Below are 25,889 nucleotides of genomic sequence, written 5' to 3'. Positions count from 1 at the left end.
AAACAAATGCACCAAACATGGATGGAGTCTCCCCACCCCCTGAAGGTGCTTAAAAGAGGAAACTAAAGGTCCGTATAGTTAAAGTTATGGTTTTCCCAGTAGTGATGTATGGAAGTGAGAGCTGGACCATAAAAAAGGCTGATCGCCAAAGAATTGATGCTTTTGAATTATGTTGCTGGAGAAGACTCTTGAGAGTCCCATGGCCTGCAAGAAGATCAAACCTATCCATTCTGAAGGAAATCAGCCCTGAGTGCTCACTGGAAGGACAGATCGTGAAGCTGAGGCTCCAATACTTTGGCCACCTCATGAGAAGAGAAGACTCCCTGGAAAAGACCCTGATGTTGGGAAAGATGGAGGGCACAAGGAGAAGGGGATGAGATGGTTGGATAGTGTTCTCGAAGCTACCAGCATGAGCTTGACTAAACTGCTGGAGGCAGTGGAAGACAGAAGTGCCTGGAGTGCTCTAGTCCATGGGGTCATGAAGAGTCGGACATGACTAAACGACTAAACAACATATGAGCATGGAAAAGGGATTTTACATGAAGGAGAGCCTATGAGATGACTCTCAAGGGTGGGACTTAAACATTCTTACATTTAGCCCTACAAAAAAGTGAAACAGGAGCTGCGGAAAAAAGAGGGCTTATACAATGGGTTGTGCCCCCTATTCCTATCATCACTCTGGTTAAGTAAATCTCTCTCATACTTTTAACTCCGGAAGTTAGTGGAGGCTGATCCATTAGGGAGAATGGGGAACCGCTCCATCAAGCTCAGTCCACCCTAAGCTGGGTCCCATTTATCTACCTCCCTCCTTATCAACAATTTAGAGGGAGGGCACTGGCTCTCAGCTTCCTCCTCATTAGTGACAGATTCAAACTCGTAGAACTCAGTAGGGAGGAAGCTGGAATAGGCTTGGCCTATTGGTGTCTCTGGCTCCACCTACTGTTGGCCTCCCAGCCTCCCACCCTACTGATCCAATGAGCACCACCTGCCACTGCTAGAGAGGAATTTTACAAAGAAAGCAAGGAAGGAAACCTGTCTCTGAATACTAGTAACATGTTTCCTGAAAACACATGTTTTCTTTAAAAAAATTTTTTTTGTATCTACAGCATCAGATTTCCAGGCAATGAAAGTGATAAAAACAAAGAAAAGCTGCTGCACCCCGAAGTGATAGCATGGGGGAAAAATATTACTGGATGTTACAGCTTTCGAAAAAGACTCTGTGCTGCAAGGGATATCAATTTAAAAGAGTCTCACCAAAAAGCAATTGAGCATATCGCTATAACAGGCAGCCAAGGAGGAATTCTGATACAGCCATTTCCCCTCTTTCTAGAAGCTTGCTTCTTTAATACTCTTTTCTTCTCCTTTCATCAGCCTTTAAGGAGTGTGGCTGAACCATGCTCACCAACATTCCAGCTCCTTATCTTGTGGGTCTATTGATCCATAAAATGACAAGAGACCTCTGTATGGCTCTCAGAATCTTCGAGACATTATATTTTGTTATTGAGATTTCATGTGTGCTTCTTGAAACTTTGCTGTACACAGAATTGCTCTATTGATCTGAGGGTAATGAGACAAGAACTTTCAAAACGGGCCGCTTTTCTGTAACATTGAGAATACTTAGTGCCCTGCACTCATTACAGGTGCATAGAGGCTTCCATCATGCCATCTGCCAAGAAATCAAAGCAAGGTACCCACTTTGGATTTGGAATGCTTCTGGGCTGTCACTGTTGTCAGGTGGGACTCAATTACATACCAGCAAATTTATATTATTATTATTATTATTATTATTATTATTATTATTATTATTTAGATTTATATACCACCCTTCATCATAAGATCTTAGGGAGGTTCACAGAATAAAATACAAAAATAAACAAGTAAAGAAGTAAAACAAAACAGCAAAACACTTCAGATTGGGCAAGCAAAATTGATTTACTTGTGCTACTATCTCCCACTCCCTTTCCTCCAAAAGTGTGGGACGGGACTTCCTAGATGCAGTGTCAGCTAACCTCCCTGCAAACAGACCAGGATGAGTGCACAATAAACTTCTGACATTGTCTAACCTCCCTGCAAACTTTGAACAGCCAGGATGCTATCAACAAAACAGGAAGCAACCTCCATCCTCAGGGCTATCAGCCAAGTTTATATTTCAATGTAGACATGACCTAGGAGTACCCAGCCATTAGCAGCATTGCAAATCCAGTGATTCCAACCATTATTTTGTACCATGTGAATGCAGTTTCTCCAGTTCCACTAGAAGGCACCTGAAGCTCACACTAACACCAGACTTACTAGCCCTGTCCATGTGGGCCGAACATAAGATATTGAATGCATTGGGAGGCAGGAATGAATATACAGCAGTAGGCACCACCACCAACCTCCCTGTGTTTATTGGCTCTTCTATACAGCATCAACATGTGTGTGGTCTGTAGGCACATGAGGCCACTGCCTAAGCAGATCTAGGTCTGGTCAGTACCTGAGCACCAAGGAAGCACATTGTATGTCCACTAGCAAATTGCATGGTGGGATTCTGCCACTCACACCACCTCTGTGTGCATGTGTGTGTGCGTGCGTTTGTGCATGCTCTCTCACTCACTCACTCACTCACCCACACCCACCCACCCACCCACCCACCCATACACCTGCCATGTACTTCCATATGGCGTACACAGCCTAAGCCTTCCCTCATTATGGTCAGAGGTTTCCTCTGCAATGGGTTATTACCATCTGGATCACCAGAATGCAATATTAAACAGAAACAAAAGACAGAAGGTTTTGCCACTTCTTCATAGAAAACCTTGCTTCACATTGCTCTAAGTGGAAACAAGTCAACCATGGAATACAGAACAGACAAATGCCCTCATTTGTGTAATTATAATAGCTCATTGAATCAGAGATCATCATAGCGACCATCCTAACTTCTCAAATCAAACCACAAAAATTCAATTCCACATAACTATTTTTCCTTGTGTTATTCCTGTTTCTAGGGTACATTAAGGAGAAAGAACATTTCCCCCCTTTGTTTACACTCTTCTAATATATATTTTTAGGCTAATAAAAATGCACTGCAGAGTTACTTAAATACGTAATTATCCAATTTATCCAGATCATAATGATGGTACGTACCAGTACAAAAGTTGAACAATGTTATATACCCCTATGAAAAAACACATACCATTGTACGGTACTCACCATAAGAATGGTCATCCAGGGATTCAGTTTTTCTTCAGGTACAATCCTGCTTGTAACAGGAACCCCGTCGGTTCTGCACATGCAACTGCTTGCTGTGTGGAGACTTGGTTGGATAAAAGGAGGAGACGGTTGTGGTTTGTTGATGATGGCCACACAAGAGCCGGCTGAATGGACTCTTCGGTCTGGAGAAGAAATGAAAAACACAGGTTAGAAAACTTCATCTTCGTAGCACAGAGTTGGTCTGCCAACAGGCCTAGCTCCCCATAGAGCAAATCCTTGCCACCTTCCATTTTGTGTACGTGACTGAAGGTGGGTAAAAAGGGATATGAAGCAGGCCACCAGTGTTGAAAGATGGCAGCAGTAATCTCAGGATACCATAATGGATTAGGGTGTGTGGCTCATCCCACACCACAAACCCAGAGAGCTCACAATGTGGACGAAGGGCAGTTTTTCTATGCATTTAAAGGCCAGTTTACCCAGTAACAAGATTAGAAAGGGCACACTGTACCTAAAGAAAATGGAAATGAAAGCAAACTGCTGGACTTAATCTGCCGTGAGCCCTGAAGATAAAATGCCACAAATAGGGAAGAAGAAGAAGAAGAAGAGTTTGGATTTGATATCCTGCTTTATCACTACCCGAAGGAGTCTCAAAGCGGCTAACATTCTCCTTTCCCTTCCTACTCTGTGAGGTGAGTGGGGCTGAGAGACTTCAGAGAAGTGTGACTGGCCCAAGGTCACCCAGCAGCTGCATGTGGAGGAGTGGGGAATGGAAACCGCTCTTAACCACACCACACTGGAAGAGATAAGACTGTGCTGTTGAGCAGTTAGCAATTCTTCTAGCTACATGTTTGATAACTTTCAAGGCCAATATGCACCACCACCTTTGAGCCTATATTCCATCTGTGGTGACTTTCTGTCAGACTGGGAAGTTAGCAAAGCAATTGTCTGAGTGCTCCACTGAGAGCCCAGGTGTTGATTAAGTGCTTCATCACCGATGATTATGAGTTTGTACTGATGTGTTAAATTGGCACATGGATCCTTTGTGGCATGTTCAGGAAATGGCTATGCCAAAAATGGAAAACAGGTCTCAAAAAGCTGTCAAGAGAATCAGCTCTGAAAGTTGCTGGAGATAAGAAACTAACTGCAAATTTCATGCAGACCTATGTGCAGTTTTTGGAGAAAGATTAGGAGCAAAGAAGTGGTTGTAGAGATGCTTAACTCTTTCCACATCGACCAGTCCATTACAAATCATGTCCCAACATCACACCCCCCCCCCCGAATTCCAAACACACATTTCACTCTCCAAACCTAGTGTTATGAGTTTGGGGGTGGTAAGCTTTATGCCTGAGCCCACTTCAACTTCCTTGATCCAGCACAGATTCAACTCCTGGAAGTTAGGGCTATTAAGGTAACAAAGGAAGTAGCTCTGTGCCAGACTGAAAATGGGTGGGCTACCCTCCCTCAACTTGCTGGTAGGGAGAAAGACAGAGGCCAGAGTTGAGTTAGAAATGTAGAAGCAAGGCTGCAGGCTGGGTGGTTGGGAGACAAAACCGTGCCTGAAATACAAGGCTGTGGATATGGGAGAAGGAAGACCTTCTAGGGGTGTTAATGCTTCTCCATCGTAAGCTTGGATTGTATATATGTGCAAATAAACCATGTATTATACAGACTCCACAATCCACAAACTGGGTTCCTGGAACCCCCGGAATCTCACACCGCTCAGAGATTGGGGTAGCATGCAACAATATGCTTGGCACTCCATAGGGCAAAAGCAGATAGGGGAATCAATTTAGAGCAGATCTCTGATATGGAAGAAGAATTAAGCACTACCCCCTTGCCCCTTTCTCCGCTCAAAATCTGCCTTTTCTCGTTTTTTTTTTTTTACATTTTTGTAGTACTCATCTCCGTGCAATGTATAGTTCTGCTCTAAATGTGAAGATACACAATACATTTTTTTAAAAGAGGGAAGCAGCAAGATAGATGCATCAGTGCCCATAGGGTAAATACATCTATTTTGTTCTAATCTCTGGTCAAGGATGATTTTGAAGCACTGGCAAAGTACCTGGAACCTGTGAGCAAAAGATAATAGTGGGATGAATGTACACACCATGAGCAATGATGCCGTCAACTCTGCAGAAAAACTATCAAGTCTGCAGTCAAATCAATTGAAATAGTTGTGGGCTATTTACAAGCACAGGTTTTTTTCTGTTCTATTGAAGAATTCTTGATGGGTTTACACACACACACACACACACACACACACACACACACACAGACCATATCTTTCAGTGTTATGGATCCACTTCTAAGGAATGCCCTCTTAGCTGAGATTGGACAGCTCTCCTTCCTGTGGAACTCTAGGGGCTTAACAAAGACTTTTCATCCTCAGCAGGTGTTTTAAGGGAGCTATCCTGTTTTTGTGATTAATTGTATTTGGTTTTAGCCATTGTATGTTGGAGGGGATAAATTTTTATTGACTTTAGCCGTTGTGTGCTTTTAAAAAAAGAATGATGTACATGGCTTAGAAAATCCTGGCAATTTAGTAGTATATAAATAGTTCAAATAAATAAAATAATCAAGGCAAGGGAGGCATAGGAAGCTGGCTTAAACCAACTGGAACTTTTCTCCATCTAACTCAGTACTGACTTCACTGACTGGTAGTAGCTCTCCAGGATTTTGGACAAGGGTGCCTGCAAGATCTTTGGCAGATCTTTGAACCCAGCACTCTTTTGCAAACCATGAATGTGATCTGCCATGGAGTTACAGTTCTTCCCTTCATAACTCCCTTCCCCATGTTTTCTGTCTTAATTCACCCCCACCCCATACACTTAAACCAACCTTGGAATTGTAGCACCGTGTGGGGTGTTCTAACAACTCTCACCACCCTTAAACAGCAGTTCCCTTAATTCATTGGAGGTGCAGCATGACTGGTATATGTAATGAATTCTGCTCATATTGATCCAGAGCAGATTCCTACATATAGTTAGCAGAGTAAAAACATAGACACGTTGCAGGATTACCAAAAATAGACCACTCTGGAATTGCATAGCTGGACCTCCTCAGCACTCTGCTCTGCCTCAGGAACCCATCGGTGCAGCAAAAAAATTCTGAGCATATAACCTGTTGTGAATTTTGCTGCATAAGAGTACTTTAAATGTATGGTGTGGGTGGGATTTTACTGCAAAATACCCACCACAAGTTCTCACTGTATCCATTTGCTTAAAGTTATCTGGCCACCTCCAAGTTAGGCTTGGACAAATTTGACCTCCTCTGCAGGAGTGGATGTTGAGGGATGAGGGGAGAAATTAGATGCAGTTCACATTTAAAGGCAAAATGATAAAATATAAGTTCTGAAACAGCCGTCCATTGAAATTTGCACTTCTTCAAATACTGCAGTGCAGTTCTATAGACAAGTAATGTGTACAAAAATACATACACTAGGGTATAATGTGCATAAAAATGCATGTATTGGTGAAAATAGCATACAAAAAGGCAATAAATTATGGAAAACAGATTTGCAAAGATGTGTATATTAGGCAAAATGGCATATGAAGATGTGAATATTAAGAGAATTTTGCAGCAAAATGCAAAATTTCCATGGGGATTTTTTAAAAATCACAAACTAATGTTGCAGAATGGGGGTGGGATGAGAAACTGTGTTAAATAAAAATTAACAGATTCACCCATGCCTATACTGGCCTGAAGACTGGCTACGGGCTACTGTTCCTGAGAATAACGTTGCAGCCATAAGAAGATTCTGTTGCACATTCAGGAAGAGGCAAAAAGCTGGTTGCTTTCTGAGCCAGAGAAAGGGGGAGAAAGCAGGGAAAACCTCCTGGGCATGGTTTTATTTGCTTTTAATCATCACGTGCTTGAGTGTGCAGCTTTAGACCCGCTATCACTCTCTGACAGTGAATGGAATAAAGCCTGCACAGTTTATGTAAGTAATTTGTAAAGCAAGAGACAGCTGGATTAGAAAGGTGAAGGCAAAGAAGCAGATGAAAAGAGAATTGTTTGTGATGGATGGGAAAGCACAAACTGCAGCCCTTTCTTCTTCCTGGAAGGAGGGAGAAGAGCTCCCCTATAGAGATAATTCAAGGATAGCCGAGATCAAATGCGAGTAAAGTCAACTAAGGGGAAAGGCGGCAAAGGAAAGAGCCAGGCAGGGCTTGACAAGGCAGCACGTCAAGGGCACAACTTGGAGCAAGTGAAAGCACCAAGAAGAAAAGGAGCTGATTAGCAGTGCACACATACTCCTCCGCAAAAAAAGTGAGAGCAAGAAAGGGGAACTGTAACCATCAATCCTGTAGGAAATCTTGCCTTATCACCTGCAAGTCTTGCATAAAGTATTTTTTACAAAAGATGTCCTGCTGGCCTTTCATTATTGACACCAAACAGAGAGGGTAGACTATTTTATTGGGGGGGGGGAAATAGAAGAGTGAAAGTGTACTGCATCTTTCCTCTAATAAAAGAGGTCCATGTTAACCCCAAAGCTTGCATATTCCAGGACTAACAGAAGTTGGCTCTGTGCCAATGGCTGAGTGGTCTCTCAGCTCAGTTGCTGCCTTTCTTTCATCATGGTTAATATACCTAAGATTTCCAGGTGGTCTCCGATCCAGGCACTGACCACACCCAGAGCAGCTTCTTTCCATCCACATCCATGTTTCATGTATCTTCAGATCATACCCTCATCACAAACAATGGGTGGTATCCAGCTGAATATATCTGCTAGCTCAAGGCCTTTTGGTTGCACAGAGGATCTTCTCCTGCTATTCCCTCCTCATCAAGACCCCCTAAATCTGTTCTGAGGGGTCCCTCAATCCTCCTGAGCAGAACTGGGAATGGCCCAGGGGACACACAAGGTGAGAGAGGGGTAGTTCAATTGTGCAAGCAGAAATCCTTGTGATAGCAGATTTATTTGGATACATCTCATTATCCCAGCACAATGCAACTCCCCCCCCCCCCCATGGAGCAATGCTTCAAGGCCAACTCTGTGCCTACTTCCACCAAAGCCTTTGCTCATGCAACCTTGAAAGTGTGGGTTAATGCCACATGCGCTGTGGTTCAGCATGCAGTGAAGAGACGGTGTGGTTGCCTTGCATACACATCCCTTTCTGCCACCATGTGGCTCGCTTAATTTGCTGACTCACCTGAAGGCATTTGATCTGCAGATGTCTTTCTGCAGTGCACCTGCTTTCTGCTGTGCCACCCTGTGATATGCTTTGCATCAACTGATGAGTGCATAAATGTTCTTGTCTTTGGGAAGGTGACTGAACTCTAGGGGAAGGTATCCAACAGTGTTGCTCAGCTGGTGGTAAGACTTAAATCAGCAGAATGTGGAGGGAAGCAAACCTCAGTGATGTTCTTTCTTCCCTGCAGCTCCCAACATCCTCTCTAAAACTGTTCAAGAGGGTTGTGGGGAAAGGGCCCTATTGCAGGTTGAGGAGGGTGCAGGACTGGGAAGTCCTATAAGAGAAAACTGCCTCCCTTCCTTCTCTGCTGCCAGAACTGGTGAGTAAAACCATTGGAAACAGCCATTGGCAAGATGTCCTTTCTGGCTGGAACTTTTACCAAGGCATCACTGGTCATTTCTTTGAAGACTTTGCAGTGGCAAGGGAAAGCATCAACATGCAATGAGTTATGAAGACTTTGGTGTGACCCAGAGCATTTTTTGTTGCCATTGTTAAAAACAAAATAATTAACTTTTAAAGAACATGCACAAGGTGATATAAACAAAAGACTTCACTTTGAAATAAAACAGGAAACCCACCAGCTACTTTTATCGCACAACCTACAGATCACTTTTCAATAGCTTCTTAGGTCTGTGTGACTCAAGACCCAGAGAACCTATCAGAACAGATTTTATCTGGATATTGGTGAAAATAGGAAAGAGAGAATAATTTCAAGTAAAGATCTTGATCAGAGATGGCAGCTCTGGAATTATGTCGCAGAATACAGGTTGTTTCCTAATACAGCAGTGGGAGCTTGAGGAGAGGCATTTTGCGCTTACTCTGCAACAAGATGCTGATAATTGCTTCAGATTGTTTGATTGTGCCTTCCACTTTGCTTACACAGCATGCTGGAGCACCTGAATGTGCAAGTTGTTGTTTGCACTGATTAATGACCACCATTGATAGCAAGACTAGAATCAGGGAGATGGAAGGATAAAAGATGGGAGGGAGCAACTGTGCAATGAGAGCTTATGTGGGTAAAAATATAGTAAAGGTATTTGCACCATTTGATGGTCTTTAGTAGGGAAGTCTGATGAGACAAACCCTATCTGTACATTTGCTTTCACCTTCTGTTGGGATAACTGGTCCAAATACCTATTGAAGTCCTTTAGTATACAGAGAAAGTAACATCAGGCTTGCTTGAGAGAAGACCCCACCCGTTACCCACAGAGATGTGCTTGTGGGCAATACATGACTTAGAATAGAATTAGAAACATTTTTTATCCAACTAATCTAGAGTGGAACAAGGCAGCTACACTTGCTCCTTCATTCTCTCAGAGAATAGATCCAAGGCAATCTCTCAAGGCTTAGAAAGAAGTGGGAAGAGAGCTGTGAACAGAATACAACCTAAGACACAGCAGTCCAAACAACATAGAGAGAGGGAAGTAAGCCAAGAGGTTAAAGTTCCTGGGATAGACTGGAAATCTCTGTCTTAACCCCCTACAAGCCCCTCTTCTGCAAGCTGAGGTGCCCCCAAACTCCCAACTATTTCCAGGTAAGCAAACTTTAAGGGAAAATAGTTCACTGAATGAGGTGTGCTTCCTTGCCTGTGCTTACCCTCTTCAGGATAGCTCCTTTCTTTACCTGAGGCCTGCAGCTGATGGGGCACCCAGGCTGCTCCTGCGGATGTTTTGTCTCTGGCTCAATAGGGGACATAGTGCATTCCTCTTGTGCTACTTATCTCCCTTCCTACACATCTCCTTTCATGGAAGAACCTTAAGCATTTTCAACATCACCACAGCTGCATCTAACTCCAGCGGTTTGCTATCTGAGTCGCTAAACATCCTCTGTGGAATTTGGCCCTGATTCTGCATTCAAGCAAGTAGGAAATGTAAGGTGTTGCAGTGAGGTTCTTAGGTACATTTAGAATTGTGTTGCTGGAATATTGACACTCACAGACTGCTCCACCTTGACTGAGACTGCTACTAGTATATCAGTGAAATTTTGAAGGCCCAGAGTTTTTCTTAGCTCCAGGTAGATTTTTGTCACTTTTCAGCTACTGGCTTCATTCACTTTTATGGTTCCCACAACTCCCTACAATACGTAATTAAGAGAAATGATCAAAGCCCCAAAGCAAACATTGACAAGCAGGATGTGCTCTGTTAGCATGAAGTGGAGGGGCAAGGCAAATAGATTTAAGATGAAACAGGAGCTAAGAAACAGCTAAAAAGAACAGAAACATTTTGTTTGAAAAAAAGGCAATTTCTGTTCCTTTCTTTCTTGGTCATCTTCACAACCACTGCAATTTCTCTTTTAGCTCCAAGGTGCTAAACATTTCATGGAGTTCTTGGAACGCTTTGAAAACTAACGAAATGTCAAAGTTTCAGTTCAGCTGAGCAAAGGATGCAAGCAAATGGTTTGAGCTCTACTTATAATAGGGATTGACTATGATGACCTCATATACCTTCAGGGAAATTAAGGCTGCCCTTACCTGGGAAGAACTACAATGGACTCCAGAGGATTTATTTCAGATAGAGGGAGGGGAGGGGATTCAGTAAGATTTTTATTAGAGCCAGTGCACAAATAAAAATGCCAGAGAGGGCCCAGGCCAGCAAGAGGAGGATACTTTATCTGGGCATGGAAGTCCAGAATTTCAGCCTTAGTTGCAGGCCCCTAGCCATAAACAAGGGCAAAATATGCACCACACATTTAAAGTACTATTATAACACTGTCATGGCTTCCTCCAAAGAATCCTGGGAGGTGTCATTTGTTAAGGGTGCTGAGAGCTGTTAGGAGACCCCCTACCCCTCTTCCTCCCTCCCTCCTAAGCTAGAATTCCCAGAGTGGTTTAACAGTCATTGCCTCTTCTTAGGGAACTCCAGGGATTGTAGCTCTGTGTTACTGGACCCTTAAAACCAGCACCCTCAAAAAACCAGAGTTACTGGAATTCTTTGGGGAAAGCTATGGCAGAGTGGTATAATAGTGCTTATGTAGGGATGTGGGTGGCGCTGTGGGTTAAACCACAGAGCCTAGGACTTGCCGATCAGAAGGTCGGCAGTTCAAATCCCCACGACGGGGTGAGCTCCCATTGCTTGGTCCCAGCTCCTGCCAACCTAGCAGTTCGAAAGCACGTCAAAGTGCTAGTAGATAAATAGGTACTGCTCCGGCGGGAAGGTAAACGGAGTTTCCATGTACTGCTGTGGTTCGCCAGAAGTAGCTTAGTCATGCTGGCCACATGACCCGGAAGCTGTACGCCGGCTCCCTCGGCCAATAAAAGCGAAATGAGCACCGCAATCCCAGAGTCGGCCATGACTGGACCTAATGGTCAGGGGTCCTTTTACCTTTACTATGGTGTGGATGTGGCAATTGAGGCTAAATTGTAGATCATACTTGACAATGTTTCCCCAAATTTATTTCTCTGTATCTGTATGGAGTTTCTGGAGCGTTTCAGAAGCAGCATTAAAATAAGGAACATCCTGAATCCATGAGCTGCCTTCCAGACAGAAAAGCCCTCTCTGTCACATGGAGATGACTGGGGAACAGAGACAACATTTAGATGCCCATAGGTTTGCCATCCATGCTACAGGGGAAAGGGCTTTAGGAAGGGCTTCAGAGAGCGCTGCTCAAGAAAAAGGGGGAAAGTTGACAAACGTCATCAAAAACCAGTTGCTCAGAAAATAATGGTTAAGGAGACTCAGTTTGGTTCTTTGCAAGCTCTTTGATTTTAGGTTGTATTTATTGCCCAGATGCTATTGCAAGTTAGATTCTAAGTCAGGGAGGCTCACCTGGTGCCTTTGTTGCATATCTTTAGGCACCAGGCAAAAACATTCCTCTTTGACCTATTAAACAATTGATCACCTTTTAATCTGTGGGGGTGGGGGTATTGTTTTTATTTATTACTGTGTTGTGTATTTTTTGTTTTTATATTGTAAAATATCTTGTTATCCTCAGATGAAGGGTGGCATCAAATTTTAACAACAACAAATCACAGAATCTCACTGCTAAAAGCTAGGTGTATGTTTGTTTTTCATTCCAGCCTCACAGGTCTGATTTCTGCATATCAGCCTGATACGTGCTCTCTCACATTGCAAAGGATGAGAGACAAGTGAAATATTTTCACACAATTTGCTACAGAAAATCAGGCAAACATATGTCCCAGTCTCTGCCACATTCCATTGCCTGTATCCCTTTGCTCCCATTTAGATTCCCCTTCCTGGTTTTCTCCGATGAAAGCTCCTGCCTGGTTAAAGTGGTACAAACCTCCTTCTCACTGTTCATACAGTCCCTATTTCTGGCCAATAGTTACCATTGCATCCATGAACCTCTTCACCCAGACACCGTGATAACTTTCCCTGCCAATTTCTTTTCAGCAGAAATAAAACCAGGCATCTCCTATCCTATCCTGAAACTCAGATACATCATCTGGGGTCAAATGCTACGGCCATGCTGCTGAAGCTAAGAAGGCCTGGACCTGGGCAATGCCTTGTTAAGAGTCTGCTTGGGTACCCCATGCACACCCACCCATGAGCTGCATTTTGGAAGAAAGGGGAGAGAGAAATAAATAAATACAGTCAAGGTTGCACACAAACCACTTGTGGTACAAATATTGAGGTTAGAAAAGTGCAACCCCACACAGGTTAACATTTTGTTTTTAAAACTGATTTTAATATTTTATTTTTAAATGGTTTTAACATGCTCTGGAAACCTCAAGGCAAAGGGCAAGTAAGAAATCCAACTGATTAATTAACTAACATGATGGTGATGATGATGATAAGATGATGATGACAGTGATAAACACACACACACACACCAATCAAAAGGAAAAATCACAAGTGATGTATACAGGTCCTCGGACAACCAGGAAGAAACGCACAATGAAATATGCTGACAACTGGCACAGATGCCTCTCAAAGACCGGGGGGGGAGAGAAGAATCTTCTGATGTTGAGAAACTACCAACCCCAGTCACAGATGCCAACGCCCTGGGTGCCTGAGCACCCACAAAATTCCCCATGAAGGGGCCAGGGATGCACTAATTCCAGGGCCAGGGCCATGCATGCTGCATGACGCCCACAGCCCCAGGGCACCCACAGCCACGGGGCCAAGCTGGCACTCCTGACCCCAGCTCATTATTCTTTTTGCCTCCTGGTTTTAGCACTTTCCCACAGAACAGGGCAATCCTAAGGACTGCTCAAGCAAACAGCTATTACATACATTGATCCAGAAGGTGCTAAAGTGTCTCTTCTTTCGCTGGACTTAATAGGAGATAATGAAGTTCAATATTTCACAAACCCAGGGCCAAGTTAGCTCATTATACTCCCAGAGGCACAAGTGTATTTTTAGCATCTCACTTATGTGAGATCAAGGTCCTGGGTCAAATACAGGGCTTACTGTAAGCAAACCCAACATAAATTGTTGCTCCAGTTGCATCTGCTATATGACCTTCACCTTCTAATAACACGGAAGGAGCCCAGCATTAAATGGTCCCATCTAGAGTGGTGGAAAGCGCATTTATTTTAATGGCACATTACTCCACCTACTCAGTTTCAGACACACAGATCATACCCTTCAGTACAATTTATTCCTCTCCAATCTGACAAAAGTAAAATATGTGTAAATAATAGTTGATTGTCCACATTCTTTTTTTTTTAAAAAAAAGCAAAAACTGAACAACAACTTAAATCATGATAACTAGCAATATCTGAGTTCCTTCTTCGAACACATTCACATGGAGACAGTTGCTAAATAACTGCAGGGAGTGGAAGTACGCAAATTACAATTGCAATGCTTCCTATGCAGTGGAAGAACATCATCCAGAAAGCACAGCATCTCACGATGCTCTGAGACAAAGGGATTTTCCTAGGAACAGCAGCAGGGTGTTGCTTTGCTTCTTTCTCTGCTGCAACTACGTTATATTGAAGCTGCCTTAAACTGAGATGACTGGTTCATATATATCAGTATTTTGAAAACTGACTGGCAGCAGCTCACCAGGATTTCAGGCAGGGGTCTTCCCCAGCCATACCAGGAGATGCGGGGACTCAATCTGAGACATATGAGCTATGTGTTCTACCACTAGGCTGCTGAGCTGTTCCTGAGAAGCTGAGCATGTTTGTGCTTATGTGTGTGAGTGTGCAGGATGGCCATTCTCACTGCCGGCTCTGGCCCCAATCTCTGCTGGCATGCAGTCATCAGAAGACTCCTCACCCCAAAATTGAGCTTGATGGTTTGACTTGGTATAAGGCAACCTCCTAGTGCTCCATACCAGGAAGTCCCCAGCACCAGTCTTGTTCAGGAGCAATACTACAGGCTATGTAACATCTGGGTGTGCCAGTCTGATGCCTCCTGCATAACAAGTGTAGTAAGCACACATATTCTAGCAATCCTCTGCTTGCCTGAGGCAGAGAGTTATGCTATGAGAAGGAAGGCAAGTTAAAAGGGAACCTGTCACCTTACACCAGTAAAAGTCTAACCTGACCCCCTTCTTCGAATCAAGTCCACTATCCACATTAGCTTCCCAGTAAAGTGCTGTAGCCTTCCACTTGGTTCAAGTACAGTCCTCATTCTAAAGTCCCTTGTTACATCAAGAGCAGATCTAGCCATCATTTCCTGCTCTGCCCTGGTGTCGCAGAAGAATGTCCCATACAGAAGGGCCTCATAAAAAAGCCAAAGAGTTTTATATTAATTGAATTAATACAACATTCTAGGCAGTCCAGCAAGCCCTGACCTAGATTTTCTGTACAAGACTGGCAGGTAATGTCGACAGGGTCTATCAGCAAATCTGAAAGCGCACCTTGCCTCTACTGCACAAATTGCTTTTTCTAATAGTGCACGGCCGAGCTGGCGACAATTGCTAATCATCCAGATGGGAGTTTGGCCGTTTACATGCTCAGAATGCTGAGGTTGGACAAGCAGCTCAGGAGAGGAGGAAGAACTGGACTTGGAATCAGAAGCTGCCAAGCAGCTGTTCAGGGTGCCGGCTGTGGGTGCCTGCCATTATCCGGATGCTGCACCAGGCTGTTTGCTCCATCTGGTGAACCTGGCAAGTTTATTTTTGTACTTCCAAGTTTGTTCAAATCAACTCTTCCATTTAAAACTAATGGGAGCACTGGGCTGAAACAAACACAATCTGTGCAACAAAAGGAGTTGGGAATGATAAACGAGAAGAGGGCTTTTGGGGGGGAGGGGGGCCGACCGAAAACCTATTGGAGATTTGCAGCTTCCTCAGGGATGCCAAAAGGGAGCACCACAACAATAAAAGCAAACACCAAAAAGGAAACTTGCCTTGTGCTAAGCGGTTGTTGATGAGGCATGTCACCCATTAGGGAGAGGAAGAGGGTAGCAACATTGTGACAATGTGTGACAAGGGATGCTGGAACAGCATTGCTTTAGTGATAATAGGTAACATCTTTGCTTGCCCTTGATTAGCCTTCTTTTCACATGACCTCACTTGACCTAGTCACTGCCTGGCCCACCCGATCCCTTCTCTTTGCAGTCCTCATATTTTACTCTGCCTGTACTACTCAGAAGGACGCTTTCTTCATAACACGTCCTCCATGATGTCTGTCAAGCATCTGGCTATATAGAACATGCAGTCTTTATCCAGAATTTATCAAACAGCAAGACTTTGCCCTCCTGCTCTGTTTCTTCCCACTTGTTTGATTTCTGTACATACCCTCTTCCCTCGCCACTTCATCTCCAGAGTCCAGGATGATTGATGGACCAGACTGATGGCAATAAGGGACTAGCAGTAAGGGAATGTTCATTTATTCCAGCTAACCCAGAGGAATAATGGCCAGAAATCCTGAGCATTGGCTAGAAATAGGCCTGAACAATAAGACATACAACATTATTTGCACTTCTTCTGAGTTGGTGCTGCATGCAACCTGGGGGTGGGGTGGGGTGAGGGAAGGGGTTTGTGCCTGTCTACTTCGAGAAATCATACATTAATATTTCTTTGCATCCTTCACTGAAGGGCTGTAGTTCAGTAGTAGAGCATCTGCTTTGCATGAAGAAGAACCCAGGTCCAATCCTCAGCACCTCCAGGTTGGGCTCAACAGACCCATTTGAAACCCTGGAGAGTTTCCACCAGTCAGTACAGTTAATACTGAGAAAGGGGGACCGACGGTATGACCTGGTCATACTGCATTGCTATATATCCTATTTTGCACAAAACTGCAGCAGGAGAAAACTTTCATCAAGCAGCAGGATTTTGCATGTGTTGGGGAAGGTGGTGAATCAGAATAATTTCTGGTGACTCAGTGCTGACAAAACAGTTTGCATTTGTCTTAACTAGCTTTAGTGTACACGAGAAATCTAAGATGAATTGCAGATTCCCTTCTACCATACCATGCACAAAGCAAGCTGATAAGATGAGGGAGGGAACCTGTTTACCAGTTTGTTTCCAAATTCAATTCAGGGTGTGATTTCTCTTTCTAAAGCTCTAAACCTGGGGTCCCCAACATGGTGCCATCAGACACCTTTTAACACCTTCTGAGATGCCCTGCCATTCCCAGGTTTTTCAATGAATGGTGTGTTTTAGGAGGGTTAGGAGGGATTGCCTGTTGTTTGGGAACATTGGTGGCTTTTGGGGGGTCTATGTTGTGTTTATTTTCTTTTTGGTACAGCGGTACCTCAGGTTACATATGCTTCAGGTTACATACGCTTCAGGTTACAGACTCCACTAACCCAGAAATAGTGCTTCAGGTTAAGAACTTTGCTTCAGGATGAGAACAGAAATTGTGTTCTGGCGGTGCAGCGGCAGCAGGAGGACCCATTAGCTAAAGTGGTGCTTCAGGTTAAGAACAGTTTCAGGTTAGGAACGGACATCCAGAATGAATTAAGTACTTAACCCGAGGTACCACTGTATTGTGTAATTGGTGTTTTTTTTGGGGGGGGGTACTCTGAGCATTGCTAGCTTTTCTTCTGTGAAATGAGGTATCTTGTAGTGCCCATGATAGTCTAATGGATTTCCAAATGTGCACATGGGCACAAAAAGTTTGGGGGCCTGTCCCTAAACAGGCTGGAGCCTGGATATCCCAAATAAGTTTCCATAAAGATTGGCTGGTGAAATCATGCTTGCAAGACAGACAGACTGGGTTGCTTGAGGAGCACAATATTCCCATAGCTCTAGAGATGCCAGGCTTATTCACTGGCATCTCCAGGCAGAGTTGAGAGAGCCACTGCCAGTGAGTACAGACAATATTGAACTAATGGTATGACATCCTGTAACACAGTTGAGAAAAAGCAGGTTCCTGTGTTCCTAAGGATAGGTTAGAAAAGCCTTCACATGCTTTCTGAATGCAAGTAAAGGTGAGCAACTGCCTGATTTCCCCTGGGAGGAAGTTCCACAGCTGAGGTGCCACCACCAAGAATGTCCTGTGGTGGGACATCATATTTGTTAGGGGCTTAATGCATAAGCCATTCAATAGTATCTCCACATCACTACCTGCCTCTGCCAGGGATGTTTGGTGCTGATGTGTGTAGACATTTACACAGCTGGGCAGTCACATGGTAAGCCCAGCCCAAAAGTTATGTGCCAACATGTAGGGCATTGCTTCTAAAATGTGGGGGTAGGGGTTGGGGGAGTTTCCATATGTGTATTATGCAGGAAAGGCCATACATTTTTATTGGCTGTATCAAGTGCATGTTATTGCTGCAACAGGCTCCAATGAATGAGGGACATAAGCGGAAATATTTTAATGATCAGCATTAATTGATGTGAATCTGTTGGGTTGTTGTTGTTTTTTTAAAAAAGAACAAACAAACCTCCATCCATGCATAAAATGAAACAGATGGGAAAGGCAGGTAAGGCAAGAACTGAGCTTCAGCTGCTGGTTCTTCCTGCCGCTAATGAAATGAGATATGCCGGTGGCATTGCCTCAATCTTGAATATGCAGGATGCTAAGATAATATTTACCTTTTTACTATATTTTCACAACATGGTCTGTTTGTGTTTTGGGCTCTCATGGCCCTTCAGCTCTGCATCCTGCCATGGTTTGGATCCTGCCTGTGACTCTGGGGTGGGGGGGTTGCCCCAGTGACAGTTGCCAGGACAATGGTCACTGGGAGCTCCCTGCTGACAGCTCATCTTGCTGGCAGCCACTCAGCTGCTTCTTCGGCTGAATGGTCCATTTGGTCTGCAGCCACCAAAGAGTGAACAGCCTGTTAGAGGAACGTGCTGCTTGCATTAGAGCAGCTGATACAGCAGGGGAGTTGGTAACAGTAGCAGTGGCTACATATTTCTGCAATTTCAGGTTCCCAGGTGAGGGCAAGAGGAGAAGGGCAAGAGAAGACTCTATAACGGCCTGCCGATGTATTTCGATCCCCAGTGGGCAAGGAGAAAATAAGTGCATGTCCGTATTAAAAAGTTAAAGGAGCTTCAGATCTGTTCAACCATCATGGGGATACAACCTGTACAATCGTTTCAGAAAATAGTCTTTGAAGAAGTTTCTTCTGCTGCAGGAGCGGCGGTGCAACTGGATTTGAGGCTAACTTTATTAAATCTGTTTATAGATAACCATAAGAATTTATAGTTTATGAACTTTTCATGTCTGCAACCAGAAATAGAACACCACAGTACTGGAAAACAGCTACTAACGTAACTCTCGAAGCATGATGGGATAGACTGTGGGATGTAGACCTTATAGAAAACTAACAAAGCATATCAGAGCGCTCAGGAACAAAGATGACTTTGAAACTATGTTGTACATGTCTGGGACAATCTATTAAGATGGAGAGTAGAATACACCTAAGTGATGTAATCAGGTTCTATACTATTTGCAAACTTACTTAATAACTGGCCATATTATTTACATTGTTTATGAATTGAAGGTTTCTTGGAGAGGGGGTATATGCGGATCATTTGTTATGTGTATTTTTAGAAATTGAAAAATAAATTTAAGAAGAAGGGGAGAACCACCATGGTTTGGACACTATAATTGTGTTAAAAGGCAAGTGGGGGAGGATTCTACAAGCATGTATTAGCCTGTGTCCATAACTTCTTCTTACAATGGTCATCCAGATCATGGTCGGGACCAATGGAAGGGTCTCCCAACTCCCAGCATTTAGAAGAGGCCAGGTTCCCTGGTGTAGACCATGCATTTTGATCTTGCCCTGCTTTTCCCTGATATGAAACAAAAACAAAGCACGCTTAGCTTGTCATTTGCCTTTCATAATATATGTGAAATTGAAAATAGAAAAGGATCAGGGACCCTGCTTTTGTGTCCTTTGTCACAACTGATGTGATATACTTGCACTTTGTGCACAGGGAGTAGTTGCTGAGTACTAAACATATGTTTTAAAAAGCCCTCAGAGAGCCAGGGCACGCAGTCATCCTTGAGGTGACAATTCTATGAATATTGCAGCTGTGGTTTCACTAGGAAGGTGTGCCTGTCTCCATCATTATTAACGTTCAAAGCGAATTTGAAAACATTCCTGCTTACCCAATCATTGGGTGGATGAAGAATATTATTCCTGGCAACTCTGAGATGAATGGATCTGTAACTTGTTTTAGAATGTGGATCTGTTTGCCATTGTGGGCTCCTTTGGGAGGAAGTAGGTGGGGTATAAATTCAACAATGAATAATATTTCATTTCTGCTATGCCACCTTTGGAATGTGAATGTCTCCTATGAGCATTAGTATCTAAGGAATGGCAAAATGCCCTGCAAGAGAGTCCATGCAAGGATCAAATTGGCTTGCTACCTTCCATATGCACATTAACACTGAAGTTCTCCCCATCAGCCTTGTTATGTTGCTTCAGGAAGGCAAGTTTCCTGCTGTTTCTTCACAACAATGATATTTAGTTGAGAATACGTGGGTTCAAACGCTTAACAACCCCAATGCCAACAGCAATCCATGCTTCAAGTTAGGTGATAAAGAGAAACCATCTCTTTATAGACTGCAACAAGGAGATTTAGTCCAAGGAGTGTGTCATTACTGTAGACTGCTTTTCCATTTTTTACCTTTTTCCCTTCCATTAAATTTGCAGGAGTAATTCATAATTTATGAGAGCTCATGAAATCTGCAAGCAGCTTAAAGCAGTTGGGCTAGATGGATGAAGAGACAAATCAGGGCTTGTTCGCAAGAGAATTCTGATACAGAGAAAATGCTTGTTCTGGATGCACATCTTGTTCTGGATACATCTCCCGATAAGCACCAGGTCTGCAGCTTATGAGTGATCCTGGACCCAGCATTGTCCCTGAATCTCCAGGCAATAGCTGCGGCCAGGGATGAATTTTCTTTTCAGCTTTAGCTGAAAACTGTGGTTTTTTTCGGGAAAATTAGGACCTGCCGATCACTGACTGACAAGGCCTAATAATCTCCAGCTGGTTACTATAAAGTATAGTATGTACGACTGCCAAAGGCAGGCTCCAGACTTGAGGTGGCCCTGGGAAAGGTGTCCTTTGATCTCCTCCATGGATGGGCCTTGACAGTGCACTACCAGTAGCACTGAATGGTTTCGCCACCATTTAAACTTATCGGTGTCCTGGATTGCTCCTATGTCACATTGTGAGAAATTAAGATGGTGGTCACATACAGCTGCCCAAGGCACTCAGTTTATTTATTTGGAGCAGAGGGCATTGCAGGCATCAGTGGTGGTCCCTTTGGCAGACTGCCAGTTGCCCAAGCATGCCAGCCCTGAAAATAAAAGATGCAGGAGATCTGGAAAAATCACCTTCAACCTTTTCAGAACCAGGGCCTCTTTAATTTAAATTTATTGATTTTTTAAAATTATGTATTTGTTAGGTGGTAGTGCTGCTATTGTGACCCACTTTAGATCAAGCTGTGGCCTATTTGTGGGACCCGACCCACCCATTGAAGAGAGAGGTAGCACAGCTACATAATGCCAGTCCCCCCCCCTTTTTTTCTTTTGAGAATTATGGGTTACATATTTGTGTCCAGGTTAAGTTCAAGATACTTGGGGTTTTTTTATTTGCAAAACCCTAAAGTCTGGGGTACATTAGCAAATGCCTTATTTGGTATGTACTACAACCCTCTATGGACGTGGGTGGCGCTGTGGGTAAAACCTCAGTGCCTAGGACTGCCGATCGTATGGTCGGCGGTTCGAATCCCCGCGGCGGGGTGAGCTCCCGTCCTTCGGTCCCAGCTCCTGCCCACCTAGCAGTTCGAAAGCACCCTTAAGTGCAAGTAGATAAATAGGTACCGCTTTATAGCGGGAAGGTAAACGGCATTTCCGTGTGCTGCGCTGGTGCTGGCTCGCCAGAGCAGCTTCGTCACGCTGGCCAAGTGACCCGGAAGTGTCTCCGGACAGCGCTGGCCCCCGGCTTCTTAAGTGAGATGGGTGCACAACCCTAGAGTCGGACACGACTGGCCCGTATGGGCAGGGGTACCTTTACCTTTACCTTTTTACAACCCTCTATGAGACATGTGGGACTCCACTGCCTTCAATGATGGAGTGATGTAGAAGATAGGGCTTAGTCTGTAGAGACACCTGTTTCTGGGATCTCCCTCCCTAGGCTCAGCACCATCAAAATTTTTAAAGATTGATGAGAACTCACATCTCTTGCCAGGCTTATTGAAGTTTCAAGGAAGGAAGGAAGGAAGGAAGGAAGGAAGGAAGGAAGGAAGGAAGACCTGCTGCAATTTCAATCCTTTTCGAGTTATATCACAGCAAACTGATTTCTTTAAATTGTTTATTTTTTTCTTTTAATTTATTTAAGGATAAGGAGCTTTGTGGGATCTTTCTTTGCAGAACACTGCCCTATTGATTCAGATATAAATACATAAATGCTTTCCATCTACGGAAATAAATAAAAAAGAACTAGGGCATCTGCATTCATTTCTGTGATGATTAAAAAAAAAATGTTTTAAAAAAGCAAGTGGGTGAACTCCAGCAGATGCGGACTAAATATAGCCATGTCAGAATATAGATGCCATGGGTTTTGCTCCATACTGAGCTGGTGAATCCGGAATAAGTTATCTTAAAGCAAAACCACTCTGGGAGGCAGTGATTCACTTCTATGGGAAGGGCTTGCAATCCAGCCAAGGTGCCCCCTAACAGAAGGGTGGGTGATTTTGCCAGCCCCCCCTCTTCCAACAGCCTCCATTTCTGGAGGGTTCCTCAATTGGAGAAGCTCTTTAGGATGCACTAAGGGGTGCAGGGAGAGGGGAAACTGGCAAAAAATCCCTCACTATTCAATGAATGAATGAACAAATCTGCTTTATTGGCATAGAAAAAGTGCATTGTATACATGGATCAGAACAGAACACACTTAACAAAACATAGTAGGAGATACTTTAGGATAAAACGGTTCCGACATCATGAGGTACAAAAATGGCTCTTAGGACCTTTGGTGACATAATTTCATGGCATCACTAAAAAATCTTGCCACATTCGCCATAACGTCATTACAGTGGACCCTCCGGATATGCATTAAATTCGTTCCGGGGGTCCGCCCGCAACCCAAAAAGTCCGTAGGCAGAGGCGCCGCTTCTGTGCATGCACATGGTGCAATTGAGCACTTCTGCGCATGCACGTGTGGCAAAACTTGGAAGTATACACTTCCGGGTTTGCCACCCTGGTAACCCGAAAGTTACATATCCAGAGCGGTACATAACTAGAGGGTCCACTGTACTACAATTGTTCAGCAGGAAGAGTCAGTGCATTAAATCCCCTCCTTCAATAAGTGGGCCAAATACTTATCATATATTTGTGCATAAAACGGGCAACAAAACAAAATGTGTGGCCTCACTATTCATTAGTGGCTACCTCTGGTCCAGGCCCTCTCAGAGGTTCAGAGAGGTCTAGACCACTTCCAACTTTTGAGGCCCACAGCTGCCATAATAATAATAATAATAGTAATAAAAATTTTAAACTGAGGCATGCCTCCTGACAGCCATTGCAGGAGATGACTGTAAAGGAGGAGGTGTGGGCAACCTTGGGAAAACTCAGTTCTGGTTCAAATGAAGGCCTTCTGAGAGGTGATGTCCTTCAATGAAAAGCACTTAGCCACAATGAAACAATTTGACCTCTATTCCTGTGGCCATAGCAATGCATTTGTTTACTACTGACAGTAGCCTTGGGATTTTTTATTGTGTCATGCTCAGTGCACAAACATGAGAGGAGTTTGAGGGTCTGAGGAAAAGTTGAATGCTGGGGAATTTCCACCTTGTTATGTGATTAAGGTTTGATTCAGCTCAGCCTCCTACAGGATTGCCATAGAAACAACACTTGAAAGTATTTTGTTCTTCTCAGAGAAACATCTCCAGCTCTTGAAAGGCAATTTATAGTTACTGATCTTGTCCCCAACTCATTTCCTTTTGGTTTAGTCATGCTGCTAAATCCATGGGAAGTTTTTTTGCACTAGTAGTTTTGCTTTCTGAACATGCTGTGCTACAAAATATTGCAGCCTAATCTCCATCTAATTATTAAGCTGAAGTCTGTCATAGACATGACTGAAATTGTGATGGAGCACATGAATAAAGGGGGTGGGAGGTGAAGGTTATGCCCTATGGAGGGGGGAATTTTCCCATATTGTTCAGCTAGCACAACCTGGATTGGCTTCAGTAAGTAACTAGGCTTAAAAGAGATGCATTGAATAAGGTTAAAATTAGATATGCATTTAATATGTGTGTCGCAGCTGATCCTGCATTAGGTCTGTGAGCAACTTCATAGGAGGGGTGTATCCTGGCTACTGCCAGGAAATGTAATGTTGTTAATGCAAATCTTGTTATATATGGAGCACTGAAATGTTGTGGTTTTGTATGTTGTCGTATTTGCTATGATGTTGCTGCTTTATTTATCTATTTATTATTAATTACGCGCGCGCGTGTGTGTGTATGCACACATAGTCTCTGTTGGCAGGACCTCAGTTGCACAGGGTTCCTGACTGTGTCCCATTCTCCAATACCCATTGATTTGTCATAGTGTTTGAAAGGAAAGCTTGCAACACTTCTGCATCTGGGATTCCCAACTGAGTGAAGAACCTATGTGTGCATAAAGGTAAAGGTAAAGGGACCCCTGACCATTAGGTCCAGTCGTGACCGACTCTGGGGTTGCGGTGCTCATCTTGCTTTATTGGCCAAGGGAGCCGGCGTACAGCTTCTGGGTCATGTGGCCAGCATGACTAAGCTGCTTCTGGCGAACCAGAGCAGCGCATGGAAACGCCGTTTACCTTCCCGCCAGAGCGGTACCTATTTATCTACTTGCACTTTGACGTGCTTTTGAACTGCTAGGTTGGCAGGAGCAGGGACAGAGCAACGGGAGCTCACCCCCGTTGTGGGGATTCGAACCGCTGACCTTCTGATCGGCAAGTCCTAGGCTCTGTGGTTTAACTCACAGCGCCACCCGCATCCCCTATGCAACTATGTGTGCATAGTTCCTCTTTAATATGTCATATGGACACCAGGAGGAGGGCAGCAGAGTGCACAGTGTTATGGGAAGGGCTGGTGAGCACACCCCTGCTCCCCGTTCCATGCACTGAATGCACTTGTGGATATAAGGTTATTTCACCATTTACCTCACTGTGCCAAGGGTTAGGATCTGGTACAACACTTATCATCCCGCCAAGATGCCACAAGAGTTTTACAACACATCAGGTACAAATGTGGTAAATTGTGGAGCAAAATGGTTGTGTCTTTCTACCAAAATCACCCCTTTCCCCTTCTTTTTCCTATTATTCTCCTTTTTTAAAAAAATTGCAAATTACAACAGGAGACAAAAAAACTCCACACAATGGCTGTGCTCTGCCTCCACGGTTGGAGGCAACAATGCTTATGAATACCAGTTGCTGCAAATTACAGGAGAGAGAACTCAAATCCTACTTTCCCAGAGGTATCTGGTCAGCCACTGTGAGAACAGGATGCTGGTCTAGATGGGCCACAGGCTGGATCCAGCAGGCTTTTATGTTTGCAAGCAAACAACAACAACAAAAGCACTAAAACTGTATGGAACACAAAATCTAGCAAAAGACAAAACAATTTCAATATTTTTTTCATTTGACAAGTCCGTACAATAATTCCTTAGTTTAAGGAAATGCCTCATTGCATAGGAAATATTTCAAAATACCCTTCTGTTCTATCCCTGAGCCTTTGTAACTATTCCTGTTACAACAGCTCATTCCCAAACCCACAAATGTAAAACCCCTGGTAGACAAATCGCTGACTGAGAATAGAATTCAATGTCTGCAAAGGGCTTTGAGAGTCCCTTCCAAGTCAGTTTCATTTTTTGCTTGAGCAGAGACTGCTGCAGAGAGCCCTGCCTTATTTAAATAGGAAATTAAAAGTCGCTATGGGTCCTCACAGAACATGTGACTGTTCTGTGTGCCTTCTGCGTAAGTTTCTTGCATGGACACGCAGGACAATTTTGTCCTTTCCAAGCACTACAATTCTCACATAATCCAATAATCAACACTGGAGACAGTCACTGCTTCCTGGCTGTTGGTTTTATGCTTCTGCTGGCTGGTTGTTTGCCTTGGTTAATTGAGAAAAGTGACTCTGCTGGGCTTGTCTGCATTTTCTGTGCAGCTGTGCACAAAAAAGTGTAATGCACTGGAAGGAAAGGAAAG

At 43.8% G+C, this 25,889-nt stretch overlaps 1 protein-coding gene across 3 annotated transcripts in view; it reads right to left on the bottom strand.

Moving 5' to 3' along the window:
- DLGAP4 (DLG associated protein 4) overlaps nt 1-25,889 on the bottom strand; it is a 330,445-nt gene that overhangs the window by 256,774 nt on the left and 47,782 nt on the right. For 2 of the 3 annotated variants that reach the window (XM_083446808.1, XM_083446798.1), the window contains exon 2: nt 3,193-3,374. The gene's annotated coding sequence lies outside the window, so the exon portion shown is untranslated. The remainder of the gene's footprint in view (nt 1-3,192; nt 3,375-25,889) is intronic. The other variant, XM_083446809.1, reaches the window with a different exon arrangement.

This window comes from Podarcis tiliguerta, assembly GCF_965153285.1.
Source record: "Podarcis tiliguerta genome assembly, chromosome: 6".
In the NCBI taxonomy this organism is placed as follows: domain Eukaryota; kingdom Metazoa; phylum Chordata; class Lepidosauria; order Squamata; family Lacertidae; genus Podarcis; species Podarcis tiliguerta.
The sequence above is the reverse complement of the archived record's forward strand: the minus strand, read 5'-3'. Positions and strand labels throughout refer to the sequence as shown.